Here is a 23,985-nt window from a genome sequence, read left to right on the forward strand (position 1 = left end):
TGAACATGATACAAGCAAGAAGGTATAAAATTTCAAATATAATTGCTAGAATCATGTGAAATTTTCATGATTGGTCAGATGCCAAATCTATATTAGCCCGACACATCATATGATGGAGTCTAGTAAGCCTGACATCAAATAAAAAAGCTAGCATAGTTGAATACTGGGAAGACCAAGGACACAAAGATCAGGCTAGCAACTTGATGGATCATCGAGCGAATACCAAGCCGTGGAAACATCAAGGCCAATGGTCAAACACATCACTAGATGATACAATGGACAACAAAGGACACAATAGCGAATCATTTGGTGACGAGGGATCCATGATAGTGAGTAAAGGTCAATAAAGTATCAAGGATCAACCAGCGAATCATCTGGTTGTGCATGTGCATGGTTTCTAGCATATATTTTCCAATGACTAGCTAGAAGGATTACAAGTTAGAGCAACTGTTTCAATATGAGTTTGCCTCATTTATTGGATGGTGTTGGAGTGTCCCATGACTATTACAAGTTATAGTAAGTGTTTCAATACTTTATCCACCCTCTCAAGACATTCAAGATCACATCCAAGGCTAGGATAAGCATTATAGTACATCCTTGTGAGAGTTAGGGCTTGGATCTTGAGAGCTTTGGGTGATAGGGTCGTGTTTCCCTTGTATCTTGGTGATCTAGATCACTTGAGGTCTTCATGACCATTTGATGATAGTTTGTTGTCCTTCAAGGAAGCGACCCTTTGTTCATTGTGTGGAGTGCTAGCACGTGTTGGTGCACGTGGGAGAAGAAGACCCCCTCTTATGTGGAGAAACTCTATAATGTGATACATCATCAAGGTGATTGTGATAGGGTGGAGGTTAAGACTATGTGACTCACTCCTGCATCTGGTTTGCATTTGACACCATGAACGAAGCCGGTCACAATGCATCCAAGCGAAAACGTTAGTGCAATCCAACTACAGATGAGCCATCCAAGCAAAAATGCAATAAAGTTGATGAGCCACCAATTGTTTGGAAAAGAAAATCCATTTGGTTTAAGTTGCCATATTGGAAAGACCTAGTTCTATAGCATAATTTTGATATTATGCACATAGAAAAGAATGTGTGTCAGAATATTATTGACACACTTTTGGACACTGATGGAAAATCCAAGGATAACTTAAATGCTCGCTTTGACATCCAAGAACTTGGCATTAGAAGTGATCTTCATCTTGTAAGTGTAGAAGATAACTTCTATTTACCTCCAACACAGTTTACAATGAGTCCTGATGGTAGGGAAGCGTTCCTTCAAGTATTGAAGGAAGTGAAGTTTCTGGATGGTTATGCTTCTAATATGCGCTGTAATGTGCAAGTTAGGGTCAAGAAGTTAATTGGATTAAAGAGCCATGGCAACTATGTATTGTTACAGGACTTGCTTCCCATCACCGTTCTGAATAAATTGCCAGAAAGAGTTAGTGCAGCACTAATTCGTGTGAGCAATTTCGTCAAGAAGATCTACTCACCCACTATTTGTATTAGTGATATGCAAAACTAGAGGCTGTTGGGTATTTTAAACGCAAATAGAAAAATCCGCAAGCGCATGGATACCGATGTAGCCTTCACCCGGGAGTATTCCAGAGTATCAATTTTCCACAGAGAACGTGAGTGTACTAATTAAGATCCAAGATCGCCCAAGGATAACTATATAATTATTTTTGGTGGGAAGAGAGGAAGTTTCCTGAGAGTTCTCTAGTTGATCTAAGAATCAAGAATTACTTCAAGATTATCTATATCGGAACATCAGAGCACTAACCATAGAAAGAGATGAGAAGGGGGCTAGAAAGGTCTGACTACGGTCCTACAAACACCGATCCGAACGAGGTGGAATACGTCGACCTTTAGGATTGTCACTACCCTAGGGCTACCACAACAATCCGCAGGATTGGGTGCAATTCCAGGTAATTGCAAGACTAAACACCACGTCTAATCTATTAATTACTACCCTAGCGTTATAAAGACTAGAGCACTTGATGCAAGCGAGAATCTAATAAAGAACTTAAATGTAATAAAAGTAATTAAAGAACTCAGGAATTATGAATTGAAGAACTTGGAGAACGATGAAGAACGAACCAGTTGCTGCAAAAGTATAATGCTGAGGAAGATGCGACAGACCCGGCTCCTCCTCCGCTCTCCTCTTCTCTCTCCCTATTTTCTAGATTACAACTAGAACTAACTAGAACTAGAACTAGAGGAACTAGAACTAGATGAACTAGAGGGATCCTCTCTACTTGGATGAAGAATTGAAACCCTAACTTTGATTATGTAGAAGAGGTATGATCTCCAGGGGCTAGGGGGTCTGGTTTTATAGTCCCTTCAAGTGAATATGGGCTGTTGGATCAAACCGACATTGATTGAACGGTTATCCTTGATCCTTTAGGTCGGTGGAGCACGATCCGCGAGTTTGGACGTGATTGGGCAGAACTCCAGGGCGGGCGCCCTCAGGACTTGGGCGGGCGCCCTGTCCCTGAGCCCTCTCGGCCTCCGCTTCGGTCTCGTGGCTTCTGGAGTCTTCTAGATGATAGAAAATTACGCGACACGTTAATATCTCTATGTAAACCCGACGTGTGGGCCTTTCTTCCGTATTTCCTGATAACCCCCTGCAGAAATAGACAAACACCAAAACTCATGAAATTCTGTCAGATAAAACCCTAAGTCTAGGTGTTGGTTGCATTTGGATCCTTTTCCATGATTAGTTGATGGTTAAATGTGAGCATTAAGGACCGTCAACAAGCTCCCCCAAGCTTAACCTTTGCTCGTCCCTGAGCAAAGATGAACTCAAGAGTTTCTGCAGTGGTTTCATACCTTAAAGATACACATGCGTTCAAACAAGATCTCATCTCTGGGTTAGGGTAACTGTTAAGATTTAAACTTACTCATATTACCTTCCACCATGGGGCTTGCAACCGTCACCTGTGTCTTGAGCAGTTAAAAGATAGAACGGTCTAGTCAAGCACCATGTCTCTTGTTCTTTGATCAACTATAGCTCTAGAGTTTTTGCAGATTTTCAAATAAAACTCAGAGATTCCTTGTATGACTCTCTCTAGTCTCTCTTTTGTGGTATTTCTGGATCCTTACCAAGGCAGTAATGGTGTATGCCTTCTCTCAAAGTATGTGGTATTTTTGGTATGAGGCATAGTAGCATTGCCTTCTCTCTCACCCTACTCTAATAAGGTTTTTGATATCTAGGGCTCATAGGTGGGAGACAGCTAATACATACTTACAAGACATTTATTGCATAGCCAAACCATGGATCCAGAAGAACAAGTCAATAAGTCAAATCAAGATGTGCATGTGTGGCGAATGAATGGTTACCTTTCTTGCTCTTTTGAAACTTTTTGAGGAGAATGAGATGCTCTATGTTTTCTTTTTTCTTTTCTCTCAGGTGGGTATCTTGTACCCCTAATTCTACTGTCGGACACTTGTCCATTTTTACCTCTCGTCTCACTTTTTCTTTTCTTCGAGGTTCCGGGCACGTGCCCCTTTTTTTTTCTTCGTATCTCTCTTTTTTTCTCTTTTTTTAGAGCACTCATCTCTTGAAATAATATAGCAAGTGGTAGTAACCAAGATAACTTGAGCATTTATTTCACAGGGAAAAACAGAAATGTTTTTGGCTATTTTCTCCTGGATTAGGAGTAGAATATTTTAAGGTGATTCTGGAGATGGAAATGGGTGGATATATGTGGATACGTACTTCCGGAGTAGAAGCAGCATGTGTGAGTGAACGTGCAAGTGAATCTTGATTTTAACCACATGACAAGCTCCTAAGGGTCTACACAGCTTGACCACACTCAATGCTCATAAGCAGTAAAAAGTAAATGAATGGTTCATAGTCTAATAAGCATGTATATATGGCTGTGGTAGGAATTTAAACTCTCATCATACAGGAACTCATCATGTAATATTTTAAAAATTTTTAAAGATAAAATTCTCCAGAATTCTAGCATCTCTAGGAATAGATAAACAGCAGCTCAACCTTCCCATATCGTATCCGTTAACGACTTAGACTTTAGATCAAGTACTCTCCCCACAAGTTCAGGTTTAGAGCAAATCTTAATTAATATCAGTCATGCCTAAACTTGAGAGAGATTTCAATTTTAAGAACTAGTCATGGTAGAGCAACTATTCAACATTTCCATGTGAGAGCTTATAATGAGAGTTCATAGCAAACTTTATTTATTTATTTATTTATTTAGCAAACTAAGCAAAGATATATATAAGCACAAAATCTTTATTTGGGTTTTTATGATTATGCATCTTTTTATTATGTGAGTAAAGTATAAACATGAGTAGAACACTTAGCTGGATAAATGGGGGTGCTCTCCCCCAAGCTAGATTTTGCCGTAATTCCTTCTGATGTAGCTAGCAGGTGGCGGAGGTGTATTTGAATGTTGGGAGCACCCTGACAGCGATTAGGATGTCCTCCGTCTGCTAGTCTTCTTTGATCCTTGAATTCTGTGGAGCTCAAATAGACAACAAAGCTTTGTGGAACTAGTTAAGTGTTAGCATAAATATCTAGCCTTTATCATGTTGAGCCTCCTCTATAAATGTTACTCTCTTTAGTAGGATCATAAATTTATTTTTGTACTTATGGGTTTTATGCTATGAGCATACTCACATGGGGCTTACTATTTTTAACATTTTTATTTTCTTTTCAAGATGATATGAACCTGATTAACTAAGCAAACTATTTTAAATAGTTGAAAGGAAAAAGATAACTACTAAGTTTACCTCTTGGCAAGGCGTTCGATGTTTTTAAGTCCTCCGAACGGGACTCTCCGTTTTCTTAGTTGTCCTGGGATTCGCTGGATGGCGTAGTCGGTGGTTCCGGCGGCGCCTGCTCTTCATGTATAACTATCTTCTCTCTACACACCTGACTCGGTGCTACGGTCTCCTCAGGACAGTTCTGTTCAAGTTGTATGTCTTGAGACCTTATCACTTCTCCTTCGTAGTCTGCCCATCCGTCCTTGATGATTTGCCTCCTCTGGTTGCGGTTGCGTCGTCTTCTTCTTGTCCTGACCTGCTTAGAATCTTCAACTATATAGTTAGGGTCAGTAAAATAGCGGCATACCTTCTTAGAGGGGAAGTACATGTGGACTTCTCCGGTTCCAATGTAAATGATTGCTTTAATAGTGTTGAGAAACGGTCTTCCTAGGATGGTGGGTGGATCGTACTCGTCTTCTCCCATGTCAATGACCTGAAAATCATCTCGAGCTGAATGTATGTTGGTTGTAGGGACATGGTTCCATGCAGGAGCTGATAAGTGACTGTGGCATCCTTTTTGGTCAGGAACGGTGACTTAAGTCGATGATCTTGACCTCCTTGAACTGCAGTGACCATCTTAGCTGACTTGGTCCACATTTGCTTGTTCCTGTCCCTCCTGTTGGTCCTCTTCCTTGGTTCATGTTGGGATTGCTCTGAGATTTGTGTAATCTTGTTCTTGAAGGAAAACGTCTACCCTTGATGTAGAAACTGATCTTGGCAGCACTAGCGTGGATGACAGCTTCCGAGGTGTTCAGGAATGGCCTCCCCTGGGCATAATGTTGACGCTGGAGCCAAAGTCGCAGAGTGCTTCTGGGAAGTCCACCATGCCGATGAAGATCGGGATGACGGGGTGTCCTGGATCGCCTCTCTGAGTAGTTGGGCCTCTGATGATTCCAACCTTGATTTTGTTGAGGACGTTAGTAGTAGTAGTAGTTGTTGTTATTGTTGATGTAGTTCACGTCCTCAAGCATCTCAGGGCAGCGATCGCCTGAGTGTCCAGTATCTCCAGTGTGTGTACTCGTTGATCTAGGTTCTTCACTTGGTGGAGTCTGGGAGTTGTAAAACTCCTTCATATTTTGCTCGAAGTGTACCTGCTCATAGAGACAAGGCAGATATCAAGTGCATGGGCCCTGTTGGTGGAAAACACCAACAGAACCAAAAGTGTATTTGTTCTACTCTAACCTTAAGCATAGTGAGCAAGACAAAGTTGAAGGATAATAAGATCATGAGTGTAGCATTTAAAGCATTTGTCAGATCAGATCGCTCAACCTAATGGAAAGATAATCTATCTATATTTATGTTTTTTTATATATCTTCCAAAGATTACGTGTGCAACATTTTATCTCATATGATTAGGAGTGTGGGATCACGAAGGTGGAAGGACTAAACATAATGAATCGACTGGGTTGGTTAATCTTAGAATTGTAAATCATACATGTTTGTCTCTTCTATTCATGTGAACGTTAGAACCAAGGAGAAACTTATAAAAGTGATAGTCAAGTACCTTAAGATGTTACCTTACTTGAAGAATGATGGTACAATATCACCTTGTGAAAGCTTTCCTTTCTTAGCGGTTGTGCATCGTGTTTGTAGCACCCTCCATAGATCATCTCTTGTGAGCTATGTCTTCCTTGTGTAAATTGTTAACCTTCATGTGTCTCTCTCTTTGTCTCCAATGTGAGTTTATCTCAGAACTTCCCAGGTCGAGATTGAAAGTTTTCCTGTAGGGGTTAGTCCAACAAAATATCCAATATCTACTATAGCATACTATCGGCTCAAAAATGAACCTAGACACCATGTCTAATTTGATTTAGGAGGGCATTTTAACCTAAGCACCAAGCTTGATTTAAAAACTATTGGAAGTAAGATCATCAGCCCTAAACTAAGCACCATGCTTAAGAGACAAATGAAACTACTCCAAACCTAAACATATACTAAAGCAAATAAAGGTAGCATGAGAGCATTTATAGAGATCTACTCAAGTGGAGATGAAGTAGTGTGATTAGTATTTAACAAATTGAGCATGTCTCAAAGGTAGGGACAACCAACATAGCAACATGGCAAAGGATGTTTTTATGTAAAGTACTCCCCAAGCTTGAATTTTGCAAAATTCAAGTTTGGATGAATTTAATTCAATGTTGTATGATGATTGGTTGGACATACCTTGTGCTTGTCATTCATCCGATCTTCTAGCTCCAATCCTGGAAAGGTTAGTGACAAGAATACCCAAAGGAATTTTTTTACAATTATCCTTATATGCTCAATACACAAAGTAATGTTGCAAATAATTAAAAGCTCATGTTACGATCTGATCAGTGCTTATTTTAGGACACTAAGCTTATCCTTGGGAAACCATCAATTTATGTCGGCGAAGTGGTTTCCCCTCCAACGCTGACCTATATCAAGATCAACTCAACGAGATCTATAATATTTATTATAGACATATGCATCGACAACCGCCCTTTTAAAGTTTTTATAAATAGAAAGGATGAGGGGGTTGGAGATCTCGAATGTGGTGATATTGGAAAAACCAATGGATTGGGAAGATGTTGCATATGAGCATGGAGTAAATGAAGTGGCTATGAAATAAATTCCATGTGTTGACGGTCCTTAAGTATCAAATTTAATTATCAAATAAATAAAGAAAAGGATCCAAATGAAATCAACATCTAGACTTAGGGTTTTATCTGACAGAATTCCACGAGTTTTGGTGTTTGTCTATTTCTGCAGGGGGTTATCAGAGAATGCGGAAGAAAGGCCCACACGTCGGGATTACATAAAGATATTAACGTGCCGCGCAATTATCTTACATCTAGAAGACTCCAGAAGCCACGAGACCGAAGCGGAGGCGAAACGGGGCCAGAGGCAGGGCGCCCGCCCTCCTGCTCTGGGCGCCCGCCCCCTCTGGGAGTCCAATCAGGACTCTGCTTCGTGGGAGATCTCCACCGACCTAAAGGATGAATCTAAACCATACAATCTATGTCGGTTTGATCCAACGGCCCATATTCACTTGAAGGGACTATAAAACCAGACCCCCTGGCCCCTGGAGGAGAGAGCCTCTCAACCCTAATTCATTGTTCTTCAAGGGAGAAGAAGCCTCTAATCAAGATTAGAGCCACCACATCAATTAGATATCTAGATTAGCATAGCTACATAGAATTAGAACTAGAAGGAGTCAATATATTGCTTATGACTTTGCTCTACTTGCTTATATTCAAGATTATATTGTTCTTAGTTTATCATAGTTATGTACTTGGCTTAGTTAGATTGGATCTATATACATGCTTAGGATCGTATAGCGTTTATCCATCGGTAAATGATAGATATTGTGTAGGCGTGGTGCTTATACCGTATTTATCTGTGATTGTACCCAATATGCCAGATCGTGGGGTGGTTCGTGATAGTGACAGCTTCATTGATTCTTATATAGTCCCCCTCTCGTGTATTGGGCTGGCAGAGCAACATTATTACAGGGGAGTGATTGCTATGTTTCTCATTTACCTTGCTAATATCACTATGCATGGGCGTAGTCTTGTCTCGCAATGATTGCTAAGTATGCTTGCACTAACTATGATAATGCTAGACTATATAGTTGAGAATAACTTAGGGAATATTCTTGTAGTTCGTTCTAATACCATGCTAATGACTTTCTAGAGTATCTAATTGAGGTGCTTATCATATTTATTATGTGGCTAGATCAGATTAATTATCCTTGTCACTATTTATTATTTCATATATCTTTTATGTGACACTTATCCCTGTATGATGAGTTAGATATAATGTTCTCAATTATACATGCAATGATAGATGCTCAATCTCATATTCTATTCTGTAATCAATATTGATGATTGCTAATTCCTTCCCAGCGGTAAAAATATAAATAACGATACCTGGAATACTTCCCGGTTAAAATGCTGCATCGGTATTAATCTGTGCGCTTGCAGATCCCATTCATTATTTATTTAGAAGAGCAATTGCATATTTCAATACCGCGTCTCTCATGTCATGCTGGGGATGACAACTTGGCTTAAGTGGTGTGAGGGATAGGTTTGGCATTTTTGGCACCGTTACTAGATTTAGAGAACTTAGTCTACTTTTGGTAATGATGTTAAGAATACCCAACAAGCATTTTTGGCGCCGTTGCCGGGGAAGGTTGATTACTAATCAGGAATGGAATAAAAGATTTTGAGTTATCATTCGCATCACTAATATGATTGAGCTTATATATTCTCTCATATAGTTTTACCCCGATATTTTCCTATTTCATCTTATGCAGGGGAATGTATGAATAGAAGACATCTTCCAGGAAATTTTGTTGATAATCCCGAAGCATTATTCAAGAAGACGAGAGCCAAGCTAAAGAAATCATCAACACTTCAGCAAGAAGCTTCATCCAATCAAGAAGATCACCGGAACTTGTCTTCAGAGTTTGAAGCCATAGCGAACAAATCAATCCGCGAGTTCTCAGCTCCCACTACGGACAACATTCGCACTGGACCTGCTGCAGAGATCGATGGCAACTTTGAGCTCAAGCCTGGACTTATCAACATGGTGCAATCCAACCAGTTCTGTGGGAAGGCACACGAAGATGCTAGTGCTCATTTACAACACTTCCTGGAGATTTGCAACACATTCACCATATCAGGAGTTTCCAAAGATGCTATACTACTTCGCCTCTTCCCATTCTCACTGTTAGGAAGAGCGAAGCAGTGGTTCTACGCTACAAAGGAGAAGAATACTACGTGGGCACTCTGCTCAACAAACTTCCTAGCAAAGTTCTTTCCCATGGGCAAGACCAATGCTCTCCGTGGGAAGATTACAAGTTTTCAGCAACAAAATGATGAATCTGTTCCAGAAGCATGGGAGCGCTTTCAAGACAACATCCTAGAATGTCCCCATGATGGAACGGAGAGTTGGCTACTAATGCAGACATTTTATCATGGGCTCGGCAACAGTTCCCGAGAGACCATGGATGCTGCAGCTGGAGGAGCATTCTTATCACTTACAATACCACAAGCCACAGCTCTTGTGGAGAAGATGGCGTCCAACCAAAGCTGGAATAAAGAGAGGACCCAGACACGCAAGAGAGGTGGAGGTATGCATCAGCTGAAAGAGGTAGACATGCTGTCTGCAAAGCTAGACCTGCTCATGAAGAAGCTCGACGATAGAGCTAGAGATAAGAAGGAAGTTATGCACATCTACGACTCTCACATGACTTGTGAGGAGTGTGGAGACACTGGACACTCAGGCATCCACTGCCCTGAGATGCTTAAGGATGTGAACTACATCAACAACAACAACTACTACTACAACCGTCCTCAACAAAATCAAGGTTGGAATCAACAGAGGCCTAACTACTCAGGTAATTATCAAGGTAACAATTCTTACAACAATAATGCTAATAATTTTCCACCTTTGAGAGAGTTAGTGTCTAATCAAGGAAAGCTAATGGATAATCTATCTAAGAAATTAGCATCTAATGATAAAATGCTAGAAAATATAAATAATAGAATGGATAATTTCTCTACTGCCATCAAGAATCAAATTAGCTTTAATAAAATGATTGAATCTCAGTTAAATCAAATAGCTGCTGCTGTTCCTACTACTAACCCCGGTATACCATCACAACCGGAAGGATTAGAATCTGCAAATCTTGTAGACACGTTTGATGCAGGTAATTGGAGTAACCCCGTCAATGAATTCTCTACTGACCTTCTACCGGTCAAGAGAGGCGATCCAGGACGCCCCGTCATCCCGATCTCCATCGGCATGGTGGACGTTCCAGAAGCACTCTGCGACTTTGGCTCCAGCGTCAACATTATACCCAGGGTACTCTATGAAAAAATCTTTACATATCCTTTATTAGAAACGACCATGTGTTTGCAGTTTGCAGATCAGACGATAACCGTTCCAAAAGGAATAGTGAAGAACCTTTGTGTCCGAGTTGGTACCTTATATGTCCCAGCAGACTTCGTAGTGGTAGAGACCGAAAATGATGAGAGAGCACCCATCATCTTAGGGAGGCCATTCTTGAACACCACGGGAGCTATCATCTACGCTAGTGTTGCTACGATCAGTTTCTACGTCAAAGGGAAGAAGGAGACATTTTTCTTCAAGAACAAGACTACACAAATTCCAGATCAATCCAGACGTCAATCAAGGAAGAGGACCAACAGGAGGAACAGGAACAAGCAAGTGTGGACCGAGTCAGCGAAGATGGTCACTGTAGTTCATGGAGGCCAAGATCACCAACTTAAGTCACCGCTTTGGACCAAGAAGGACGACCCAGGAATGCCAAGCATCTACTGCTCCATAAATGGATACAACTTCTACAAGGCAACTTGTGACACCAGATCGGGCGTCAACATAATGGCCACAGTCACCTATCGGCTCTTGTTCAGGACCATGCCACTAAGACCAACATACATTCAACTCCAGATGGCAGATCAGACATTTCGAGAAGTTAAAGGAATAGTAACTGATGTCCGAGTCAAAATAGACGATCAATTTGTCTACACAGACTTTCAAGTTATTGACATGGGAGAAGACGAGTACGATCCACCCATCATCCTTGGAAGACCGTTCCTCAGCACCGTTAAAGCAATTATCTACATTGGAACTGGAGAAGTCCATATGCACTTCCCCTCAGAGAAGGTACGCTGTTATTTTACTGACCCTAACTATATCGTTGAAGAATCTAAGCAGGTAAGGAAACGACGCAACCGCAACCAGAGGAGGCAGATCATCAAGGACGGATGGGTAGACTACGAAGGAGAAGTTATAAGGTCAGAAAACGTAGAGTTTAAACAGAATTATCCAGAGGAGACCGAAGCACCAAGTCAGGTGTGGAAAATGAAGATAACTATACATGAAGAGGAGGCGCCACCGGAAGTACCGACTACTTCACCCAACGAACCTCAGGACGATTAAGAAAATGGAGAGTCCCATTCGGAGGACTTAAAAACACCGAACGCCTTGCCGAGAGGTAAACTTGGTAGTTATCCTTTCCCTTTCAATTATTTCAAATAGTTTACTTAGTTAATCATGTTAGTACTATCTTAAAAATAAAAGAAAATAAAAATGCGAAAAAACAGTAAGCCCCATGTGAGTATGCGAGTGGCATAAAACCCATAAGTACATTCACTGTGGTGGCATAAAAATAAAATAAAAATTTCTTTTCTGCTTTATAAAATAAAAATATAAAAACAGGGAGTAATAATTATTAAGGAGTCTCAAGATGATAAAGGCTAGATATTTATGCTAACACTTAATCAGTTCCACAAGCTTTGTTGTCTATTTGAGCTCCGCAGAATTTAAGAATCAAGAAGACTAGCAGACGGAGGACATTCTAATCGCTGTCAGAATGCTGCTGACTTTCAAATACACCTCTGCCACCTGCTAGCTACATCAAGAGAAATTACGTCAAAATTTAGCTTGGGGGAGAGCACCCCCATTTATCTCGATAAGTATTTCTATCTATCTTTATACTTATATTATATTAGAATATCAAATATACATAACTATGAAAAAACCAAATAAAGATTTTATGCTTATTTATATATCGTTTGCTTAGTGTGTTTAATAAATAAATAAAGTGGCTATGCTAATCTGTATCTAAATAAAACTTAAGCATGGAAATGATGAATAGTTGCTCTGCCTAATTTGCACATTTTAAGTTCTCTCTCAAGTTTAGATATAATTGTTATAATTTAAAGCTTGCTCTAGACCAAAACTTGTGGGATGAAAACTTGATCTGAAGTCTAAGTTGTTAACGGATACGATATGGGAAGGTTGAGCTGCTGTTTATCTGTTCCTAGAGATGCTAGAATTCTGGAGAATTTTATCTTTGAAAATCTTTAAAATGTTGCATGATGAGTTTCTGTATGATGAGAGTTTAAATTCCTACCACAGCCATATATACATGCTTGCTAGACTTTGAGCCACACATTTACTATTTACTGCTTATGAGCATTGAGTGTGGTCAAGCTGTGTAGACCCTTAGGAGCTTGTCATGTGGTTAAATCAAGATTCACTTGCACGTTCACTCATATATGCTACTTCTATTCCGGAAGTACCATCCACATATATCCACCCATTCCATCTCCAGAATCACCCAAAAATATTCTACTCCTAATCCGGGAGAGAATAGCCAAAAATATTTCTGTTTTCCCTTGTGAAATAAATGCTCAAGTTATCTTGTTACTACCACTTGCTATATTATCTCAAGAGATGAATGTTCTAAAAAAAAGAGAAACACGAGGAAATAAAAAGGAGCAAGTGCTCGGAACCTCGAAAGAAAAGAGAGAGTGAGACGAGAGGTAAAAATGGACAAGTGTCCGACAGTAGAATTAGGGGTACAAGATACCCACCGGAGAGAAAAGAAAAAGATGAGCATCTCATTCTCCTCATAAAGTTTCAAAAAAGCAAGAAAGGTATGTATCCCCTCAAAAAGAGCAAAGTAGAATTAGACTTCCACCACCATTGTTTTCACCATTGTTATCACCATCATCACCATACATCATTCATTCGCCACACATGCACATCTTGATTAAACTCATTGACTTGTTTCTTTGGATCCATGGTTTGACTATGCAATACATGTCTTGTAAGTATGTATACTTTATTTCCCACCTATGCTCCAGATATTAAAGCCTTATTAGAGTAGGGTGAGAGAGAAGGCAATGTCACTATGCCTTATACCACAAATACTACATATCTTGAGAGAAGGCATATAGCATCACTGCCTTGGTAAGGATCCAGAAATACCACAAAAGAGAGATATGAGAGAATCATACAAGGAATTCTGAGTTTTATTTGAAAATCTGCAAAAACCCCAGAGCTATAGCTGATCAAGAATAAGAGACATGGCACTTGACTAGACTGTTCTATCTTTTAACCACTCAAGATAGAAGTGACGGTTACAAGTCCCATGGTAGAAGGTAAAGTAAGTAAGTTTTAAGTCTTGACAGTTTATTCTAACTCAGAGATGAGATCTTATTTAAAAAGCATGTGTACCATCAATTTTTTTAAAAAATATATTGCAACAACTTATGATCCATAGCTGAGTCTATCCTTGCTCAGGGACGAGCAAGAGGTAAGCTTGGGGGAGTTTGTTGACGGTCCTTAAGTATCAAATTTAATTATCAAATAAATAAAAAAAGGATCCAAATGAAATCAACATCTAGACTTAGGGTTTTATCTGACAGAATTCCACGAGTTTTGGTGTTTGTCTATTTCTGCAGGGGGTTATCAGAGAATACGGAAGAAAGGTCCACACGTCGGGATTATATAAAGATATTAACGTGCCGCGCAATTATCTTATATCTAGAAGACTCCAGAAGCCACGAGACCGAAGCGGAGGCGAAACGGGGCCAGAGGCAGGGCGCCCGCCCTCCTGCTCTGGGCGCCCGCCCCCTCTGGGAGTCCAATCAGGACTCTGCTTCGTGGGAGATCTCCACCGACCTAAAGGATGAATCTAAACCATACAATCTATGTCGGTTTGATCCAACGGCCCATATTCACTTGAAGGGACTATAAAACCAGACCCCCTGGCCCCTGGAGGAGAGAGCCTCTCAACCCTAATTCATTGTTCTTTAAGGGAGAAGAAGCCTCTGATCAAGATTAGAGCCACCACATCAATTAGATATCTAGATTAGCATAGCTACATAGAATTAGAACTAGAAGGAGTCAATCTTCGATTGGTTTCCGGATCTGTCAAGAGGATTCTTGGTAATTCTCTAATTGTGCTTCTAATTGCTTTCTAATTATCTTTGTTCTTCAATATTATGAATATGACTTTGTTCTACTTCAATATATTGCTTATGACTTTGCTCTACTTGCTTATATTCAAGATTATATTGTTCTTAGTTTATCATAGTTATGTACTTGGCTTAGTTAGATTGGATCTATATACATGCTTAGGATCGTATAGCGTTTATCCATCGGATCCATGGGTAAATGATAGATATTGTGTAGGCGTGGTGCTTATACCGTATTTATCTGCGATTGTACCCAATATGCCAGATCGTGGGGTGGTTCGTGATAGTGACAGCTTCATTGATTCTTATATAGTCCCCCTCTCGTGTATTGGGCTGGCAGAGCAACATTATTACAGGGGAGTGATTGCTATGTTTCTCATTTACCTTGCTAATATCACTATGCATGGGCGTAGTCTTGTCTCGCAATGATTGCTAAGTATGCTTGCACTAACTATGATAATGCTAGACTATATAGTTGAGAATAACTTAGGGAATATTCTTGTAGTTCGTTCTAATACCATGCTAATGACTTTCTAGAGTATCTAATTGAGGTGCTTATCATATTTATTATGTGGCTAGATCAGATTAATTATCCTTGTCACTATTTATTATTTCATATATCTTTTATGTGACACTTATCCTTGTATGATGAGTTAGATATAATGTTCTCAATTATACATGCAATGATAGATGCTCAATCTCATATTCTATTCTGTAATCAATATTAATGATTGCTAATCCCTTCCCAGTGGTAAAAATATAAATAACGATACCTGGAATACTTCCCGATTAAAATGCTGCATCGGTATTAATCTGTGCGCTTGCAGATCCCATTCATTATTTATTTAGAAGAGCAATTGCATATTTCAATACCGCGTCTCTCATGTCATGCTGGGGATGACAACTTGGCTTAAGTGGTGTGAGGGATAGGTTTGGCATTTTTGGCACCGTTACTAGATTTAGAGAACTTAGTCTACTTTTGGTAATGATGATTGAACGATTATCCGCGAGTTTGGACGTGATTGGGCAGAACTCCAGGGCGGGCGCCCTCAGGACTTGGGCGGGCGCCCTGTCCCTGAGCCCTCTCGGCCTCCGCACACCACTTAAGCCAAGTTGTCATCCCCAGCATGACATGAGAGACGCGGTATTGAAATATGCAATTGCTCTTCTAAGTAAATAATGAATGGGATCTACAAGCGCACAGATTAATACCGATGTAGCATTTTAACCGGGAAGTATTCCAGGTATCGTTATTTATATTTTTACCACTGGGAAGGGATTAGAAATCATCACTATTGATTACAGAATAGAATATGAGATTGAGCATCTATCATTGCATGTATAATTGAGAACATTATATCTAACTCATCATACAGGGATAAGTGTCACATAAAAGATATATGAAATAATAATAGTGACAAGGATAACTAATCTGATCTAGCCACATAATAAATATGATAAGCACCTCAATTAGATACTCTAGAAAGTCATTAGCATGGTATTAGAATGAACTACAAGAATATTCCCTAAGTTATTCTTAACTATATAGTCTAGCATATCATAGTTAGTGCAAGCATACTTAGCAATCATTGCGAGACAAGACTACGCCCATGCATAGTGATATTAGTAAGGAATATGAGAAACATAGCAATCACTCCCCTGTAATAATGTTGCTCTGCCAGCCCAATACACGAGAGGGGGACTATATAAGAATCAATGAAGCTGTCACTATCACGAACCACCCCACGATCTGGCATATTGGGTACAATCGCAGATAAATACGGTATAAGCACCACGCCTACACAATATCTATCATTTACCCATGGATCCGATGGATAAACGCTATACGATCCTAAGCATGTATATAGATCGTATCTAACTAAACCAAGTACATAACTATGATAAACTAAGAACAATATAATCTTGAATATAAGCAAGTAGAGCAAAGTCATAAGCAATATATTGAAGTAGAACAAAGTCATATTCATAATATTGAAGAACAAAGATAATTAGAAAGCAATTAGAAGCACAATTAGAGAATTACCAAGAATCCTCCTGACAGATCCGGAAACTAATCGAAGATTGACTCCTTCTAGTTCTAATCCTATGTAGCTATGCTAATCTAGATGTCTAATTGATGTGGTGGCTCTAATCTTGATCAGAGGCTTCTTCTCCCTTGATGGAACAATGAATTAGGGTTGAGAGGCTCTCTCCTCCAGGGGCCAGGGGGTCTGGTTTTATAGTCCCTTCAAGTGAATATGGGCCCTTGGATCAAACCGACATAGATTGTATGGTTTAGATTCATCCTTTAGGTCGGTGGAGATCTCCCGCAAAGCAGAGTCCTGATTGGACTTGGGGGCAGGGCGGGTGCCCAGTTGGACAGGGCGGGCGCCCTGTCTCTGGCCCCGTTTTGCCTCCGCTTCGGTCTCGTGGCTTCTGGAGTCTTCTAGATGTAAGATAATTGCGCAGCACGTTAATACCTTTACGTAATCCTGACATGTGGGCCTTTCTTCCGTATTTCCTGATAACCCCCTGCAGAAATAGACAAACACCAAAACTCGTGGAATTCTGTCAGATAAAACCCTAAGTTTAGATGTTGATTTCATTTGGATCCTTTTCTTTATTTATTTGATAATTAAATTTGATACTTAAGGACCGTCAACAAACTCCCCCAAGCTTACCTCTTGCTCGTCCCTGAGCAAGGATAGACTTAGCTATGGATCATAAGTAGTTGCAATATCTTTAAAAAATTTGACGGTTCACATGCTTTTAAATAAGATCTCATCTCTGAGTTAGAATAAACTGTCAAGACTTAAAACTTACTTACTTTACCTACACCATGGGACTTGTAACTGTCACTTCTGTCTTGAGTGGTTAAAAGATAGAACAGTCTAGTCAAGTGCCATGTCTCTTATTCTTGATCAGCTATAGCTCTGGGGCTTTTGCAGATTTTCAAATAAAACTCAGAAATTCCTTGTATGATTCTCTCAGGTCTCTCTTTTGTGGTATTTTTGGATCCTTACCAAGGCAGTGATGGTATATGCCTTCTCTCAATATATGTGGTATTTGTGGTATAAAGCATAGTGACATTGCCTTCTCGCTCACCCTACTCTAATAAGGCTTTAATATCTGGAGCTCATAGGTGGGAGATAAAGTATACATACTTATAAGACATTTATTGCATAGTCAAACCATGGATCCAAAGAAACAAGTCAATAAGTTTAATCAAGATGTGCATGTGTGGCGAATGAATGGTGTATGATGGTGATAACAATGGTGAAAACAATGGTGGTGGAAGTCTAATTCTACTTTTGCTCTTTTGAGGGGATACATACCTTCCTTACTTTTTGAAACTTTATGAGGAGAATGAGATGCTCATTTTTTTTTCTTTTCTCTCAGGTGGGTATCTTGCACCCCTAATTCTACTGTCGGACACTTGTCCATTTTTACCTCTCGTCTCACTTTTTTCTTTTCTTTCGAGGTTCCGAGCACTTGCTCCTTTTTATTTCCTCGTATATATTTTTTTCTTTTTCTTTTTTCTCTTTTTTTTTCAGAGCATTCATCTCTTGAGATAATATAGCAAGTGGTAGTAACAAGATAACTTGAGCATTTATTTCACAAGGGGAAAACAGAAATATTTTTTGTTATTCTCTTCCGGATTAGGAGTAGAATATTTTTAGGTGATTCTGAAGATGGAAATGGATGGATATATGTGGATGGTACTTCCGGAGTAGAAGTAGCATATATGAGTGAACGTGCAAGTGAATCTTGATTTAACCACATGACAAGCTCCTAAGGGTCTACACAGCTTGACCACACTCAATGCTCATAAGCAGTAAATAGTAAATGTGTGGCTCAAAGTCTAGCAAGCATGTATATATGGCTGTGGTAGGAATTTTAAACTCTTATCATACAGGAACTCATCATGCAACATTTTAAAGATTTTCAAAGATAAAATTCTCCAGAATTCTAGCATCTCTAGGAACAGATAAACAGCAGCTCAACCTTCCCATATCGTATCCGTTAACAACTTAGACTTCAGATCAAGTTTTCATCCCACAAGTTTAGGTCTAGAGCAAGCTTTAAATTATAACAGTTATATCTAAACTTGAGAGAGAACTTAAAATTTGCAAATTAGGCAGAGCAATTATTTATCATATCCATACTTAAGTTTTATTTAGATACAGATTAGCATAGCCACTTTATTTATTTATTAAACACACTAAGCAAAAGATATATATATATAAACATAAAATCTTTATTTGGTTTTCCCATAGTTTATGTGTATTTTAATATTCTAAAATAATATAAGTATAAAGATAGATAGAAATACTTATCGTGATAAATGGGGGTGCTCTCCCCCAAGCTGAATTTTGACGTAATTTCTCTTGGTGTAGCTAGCAGGTGGTAGAGGTGTATTTGAAAGTCAGCAGCATTCTGACAGCGATTAGAATGTCCTCCGTCTGCTAGTCTTCTTGATTCTTAAATTTCTGTGGAGCTCAAATAGACAACAAAGCTTGTGGAACTGATTAAGTGTTAGCATAAATATCTAGCCTTTATTATCTTGAGACTCCTTAATAAATGTTACTCCCTGTTTTTATATTTTTGTTTTATAAAGCAGAAAAATATTTATTTTATTTTTATGCCAACACAGTGAATGTACTTATGGGTTTTATGCCACTCGTCTACTCACATGGGGCTTATAGTTTTTAACATTTTTATTTTCTTTTTAAGATAGTGTGAATATGATTAACTAAGTAAACTATTTGAAATAACTGAAAGGGAAAGGATAACTACCAAGTTTACCTCTTGGCAAGGCGTTCGGTGTTTTTAAGTCCTCCGAACGGGACTCTCCAATTTCTTAATCGTCCTGAGGTTCGTTGGGTGGCGTAGTCGGTGCTTCCGGCAGCGCCTCCTCTTCTTGTATAGTTATCTTCATTTTCCACACCTGACTCGGTGCTTCAATCTCCTCTGGATAATTCTGTTTAAACTCAACGTCTTCTGACCTTACAACTTCTCCTTCATAGTCTGCCCATCCGTCCTTGATGATCTGCCTCCTCTGGTTGCGGTTGCGTCTCTTTCTTACCTGCTTAGATTCTTCAATGATATAGTTAGGGTCAGTAAAATAACGGTGTACCTTCTCTGAGGGGAAGTGCATATGGACTTCTCCGGTTCCAATGTAGATGATTGCTTTAACGGTGCTGAGGAACGGTCTTCCAAGGATGATAGGTGGATCATACTCGTCTTCTCCCATGTCAACAACTTGAAAGTCTGTGTAGACAAAGTGATCGTCTATTTTGACTGGGACATCAGTTACTATTCCTTTAACTTCTCGAAATGTCTGATCTGCCATCTGGAGCTGAATGTATGTTGGTCTTAGTGGCATGGTCCCGAACAAGAGCCGATAGGTGACTGCGGCCATTATGTTGACGCCCGATCCGGTGTCGCAAATCGTCTTGTAGAAGTTGTATCCATTTATGGAGCAGTAAATGCTTGGCATTCCTGGGTCGTCCTTCTTGGTCAAAAACGGTGACTTAAGTTGGTGATCTTGGCCTCCATGGACTACAGTGACCATCTTAGCTTACTCGGTCCACACTTGCTTGTTCCTGTTTCTCCTATTGGTCCTCTTCCTTGATTCACGTCTGGATTGATTTGGAATTTGTGTAGTCTTGTTCTTGAAGAAAAATGTTTCCTTCTTCCCTTTGACGTAGAAACTGATCTTGGCAGCACTAGCGTAGATGATAGCTCCCGTGGTGTTCAGAAATGGCCTCCCTAGGATGATAGGTGCTCTCTCATCATTTCCGGTCTCTACCACTACGAAGTCTGCTGGGGCATATAAGGTACCAACTCGGACACAAAGGTTCCTCACTATTCCTTTTGAAAAAGTTATCGTCTGATCTGCAAACTGCAAACACATGGTGGTTTCTAATAAAGGATATGTAAAGAATTTCTCATAGAGTACCATGGGTATAATGTTGACGCTAGAGCCAAAGTCGCAGAGTGCTTCTGGGACGTCCACCATGCCGATGGAGATCGGGATGACGGGGCGTCCTGGATCGCCTCTCTTGACCGGCAGACGGTCAGTAGAAAATTCAGTGACGGGGTTACTCCAATTACCTGCATCAAACATGTCTACAAGATTTGCAGATTCTAGTCCTTCCGGTTGTGATGGTATACCGGGGTTAGTAGTAGGAACAGCAGCAGCTATTTGATTTAACTGAGATTCAATCATTTTATTAAAGCTAATTTGATTCTTGATGGCAGTAGAAAAATTATCCATTCTATTATTTATATTTTCTAGCATTTTATCATTAGATGCCAATTTCTTAGATAGGTTATCTATTAGCTTTCCTTGATTAGATACTAACTCTCTCAAAGGTGGAAAATTATTAGCATTATTGTTGTAAGAATTGTTACCTTGATAATTACCTGAGTAGTTAGGCCTCTGTTGATTCCAGCCTTGATTTTGTTGAGGACGGTTGTAGTAGTTGTTGTTGTTGTTGTTGATGTAGTTCATATCCTCAAGTATCTCACGACAGTGGTTGCCTGAGTGTCTAGTGTCTCCACATTCCTCACAAGTCATGTGAGAGTCGTAGATGTGCATAACTTCTTTCTTGTCTCCAGCTCTATCATCGAGCTTCTTCATGAGCAGGTCTAGCTTTTTAGACAGCATGTCTACCTCCTTCAGCTGATGCATACCTCCACCTCTCTTGCGTGTCTGGGTCCTCTCTTCATTCCAGCTTTGGTTGGACGCCATCTTCTCCACAAGAGCTGTGGCTTGTGGTATAGTAAGTGATAAGAATGCTCCTCCAGCTGCAGCATCCATGGTCTCTCGGGCACTGTTGCCGAGCCCATGATAGAACGTCTGCATCAATAGCCAACTCTCCATTCCATGATGGGGACATTCTAGGATGTAGTCTTGAAAGCGCTCCCATGCTTCAGGAACAGATTCATCATTTTGTTGCTGAAAACTTGTAATCTTCCCACGGAGAGCATTGGTCTTGCCCATGGGAAAGAACTTAGCCAGGAAGTTTGTTGAGCAGAGTGCCCACGTAGTATTCTTCTTCTTTGTAGCGTAGAACCACTGCTTCGCTCTTCCTAACAGTGAGAATGGGAAGAGGCGAAGTAGTATAGCGTCTTTGGAAACTCCTGCTATGGTGAATGTGTTGCAAATCTCCAGAAAGTGTTGCAAATGAGCACTAGCATCTTCGTGTGCCTTCCTACAGAACTGGTTGGATTGCACCATGTTGATAAGTCCAGGCTTGAGCTCAAAGTTTCCATCGATCTCTGCAGCAGGTCCAGTGCGGATGTTGTCCGTAGTGGGAGCTGAGAACTCGCGGATTGATTTGTTCGCCATGGCCTCGAACTCTGAAGACAAGTTCCGGTGATCTTCTTGATTGGATGAAGCTTCTTGCTGAAGTGTTGATGATTTCTTTAGCTTGGCTCTCGTCTTCTTGAATAATGCTTCAGGATTGTCAACAAAATTTCCTGGAAGATGTCTTCTATTCATACATTCCCCTGCATAAGATAAAATAGAAAAATATCGGGGTAAAACTGTATGAGAGAATAGATAAGCTCAATCATATTAGTGATGCGAATGATAACTCAAAATCTTTTATTCCATTCCTGATTAGTAATCAACCTTCCCCGGCAACGGCGCCAAAAATGATTGTTGGGTATTCTTAACATCATTACTAAAAGTAGACTAAGTTCTAAATCTAGCAACGGTGCCAAAAATGTCAAACCTATCCCTCACACCACTTAAGCCAAGTTGTCATCCCCAGCATGACATGAGAGACGCGGTATTGAAATATGCAATTGCTCTTCTAAATAAATAATGAATGGGATCTGCAAGCGCACAGGTTAATACCGATGTAGCATTTTAACCGGGAAGTATTCCAGGTATCGTTATTTATATTTTTACCACTGGGAAGGGATTAGAAATCATCACTATTGATTACAGAATAGAATATGAGATTGAGCATCTATCATTGCATGTATAATTGAGAACATTATATCTAACTCATCATACAGGGATAAGTGTCACATAAAAGATATATGAAATAATAATAGTGACAAGGATAACTAATCTGATCTAGCCACATAATAAATATGATAAGCACCTCAATTAGATACTCTAGAAAGTCATTAGCATGGTATTAGAATGAACTACAAGAATATTCCCTAAGTTATTCTTAACTATATAGTCTAGCATATCATAGTTAGTGCAAGCATACTTAGCAATCATTGCGAGACAAGACTACGCCCATGCATAGTGATATTAGCAAGGAATATGAGAAACATAGCAATCACTCCCCTGTAATAATGTTGCTCTGCCAGCCCAATACACGAGAGGGGGACTATATAAGAATCAATGAAGCTGTCACTATCACGAACCACCCCACGATCTGGCATATTGGGTACAATCGCAGATAAATACGGTATAAGCACCACGCCTACACAATATCTATCATTTACCCATGGATCCGATGGATAAACGCTATACGATCCTAAGCATGTATATAGACCGTATCTAACTAAGCCAAGTACATAACTATGATAAACTAAGAACAATATAATCTTGAATATAAGCAAGTAGAGCAAAGTCATAAGCAATATATTGAAGTAGAACAAAGTCATATTCATAATATTGAAGAACAAAGATAATTAGAAAGCAATTAGAAGCACAATTAGAGAATTACCAAGAATCCTCCTGACAGATCCGGAAACCAATCGAAGATTGACTCCTTCTAGTTCTAATCCTATGTAGCTATGCTAATCTAGATGTCTAATTGATGTGGTGGCTCTAATCTTGATCAGAGGCTTCTTCTCCCTTGATGGAACAATGAATTAGGGTTGAGAGGCTCTCTCCTCCAGGGGCCAGGGGGTCTGGTTTTATAGTCCCTTCAAGTGAATATGGGCCCTTGGATCAAACCGACATAGATTGTATGGTTTAGATTCATCCTTTAGGTCGGTGGAGATCTCCCGCAAAGCAGAGTCCTGATTGGACTTGGGGGCAGGGCGGGCGCCCAGTTGGACAGGGCGGGCGCCCTGTCTCTGACCCCGTTTTGCCTCCGCTTCGGTCTCGTGGCTTCTGGAGTCTTCTAGATGTAAGATAATTGCGCAGCACGTTAATACCTTTACGTAATCCTGACATGTGGGCCTTTCTTCCGTATTTCCTGATAACCCCCTGCAGAAATAGACAAACACCAAAACTCATGGAATTCTGTCAGATAAAACCCTAAGTTTAGATGTTGATTTCATTTGGATCCTTTTCTTTATTTATTTGATAATTAAATTTGATACTTAAGGACCGTCAACAAGCATTAAGGACCGTCAACAGAGGCTGAAATAGCTGAGACACTAAGTGTCCTTGAGACTATATTTCTGCCATATTTTTTCATATCATGGTACATTTGCTGGTGCATCTTCCT

Source organism: Sorghum bicolor, chromosome 2 (assembly GCF_000003195.3).
Source record: "Sorghum bicolor cultivar BTx623 chromosome 2, Sorghum_bicolor_NCBIv3, whole genome shotgun sequence".
Classification (NCBI taxonomy): domain Eukaryota; kingdom Viridiplantae; phylum Streptophyta; class Magnoliopsida; order Poales; family Poaceae; genus Sorghum; species Sorghum bicolor.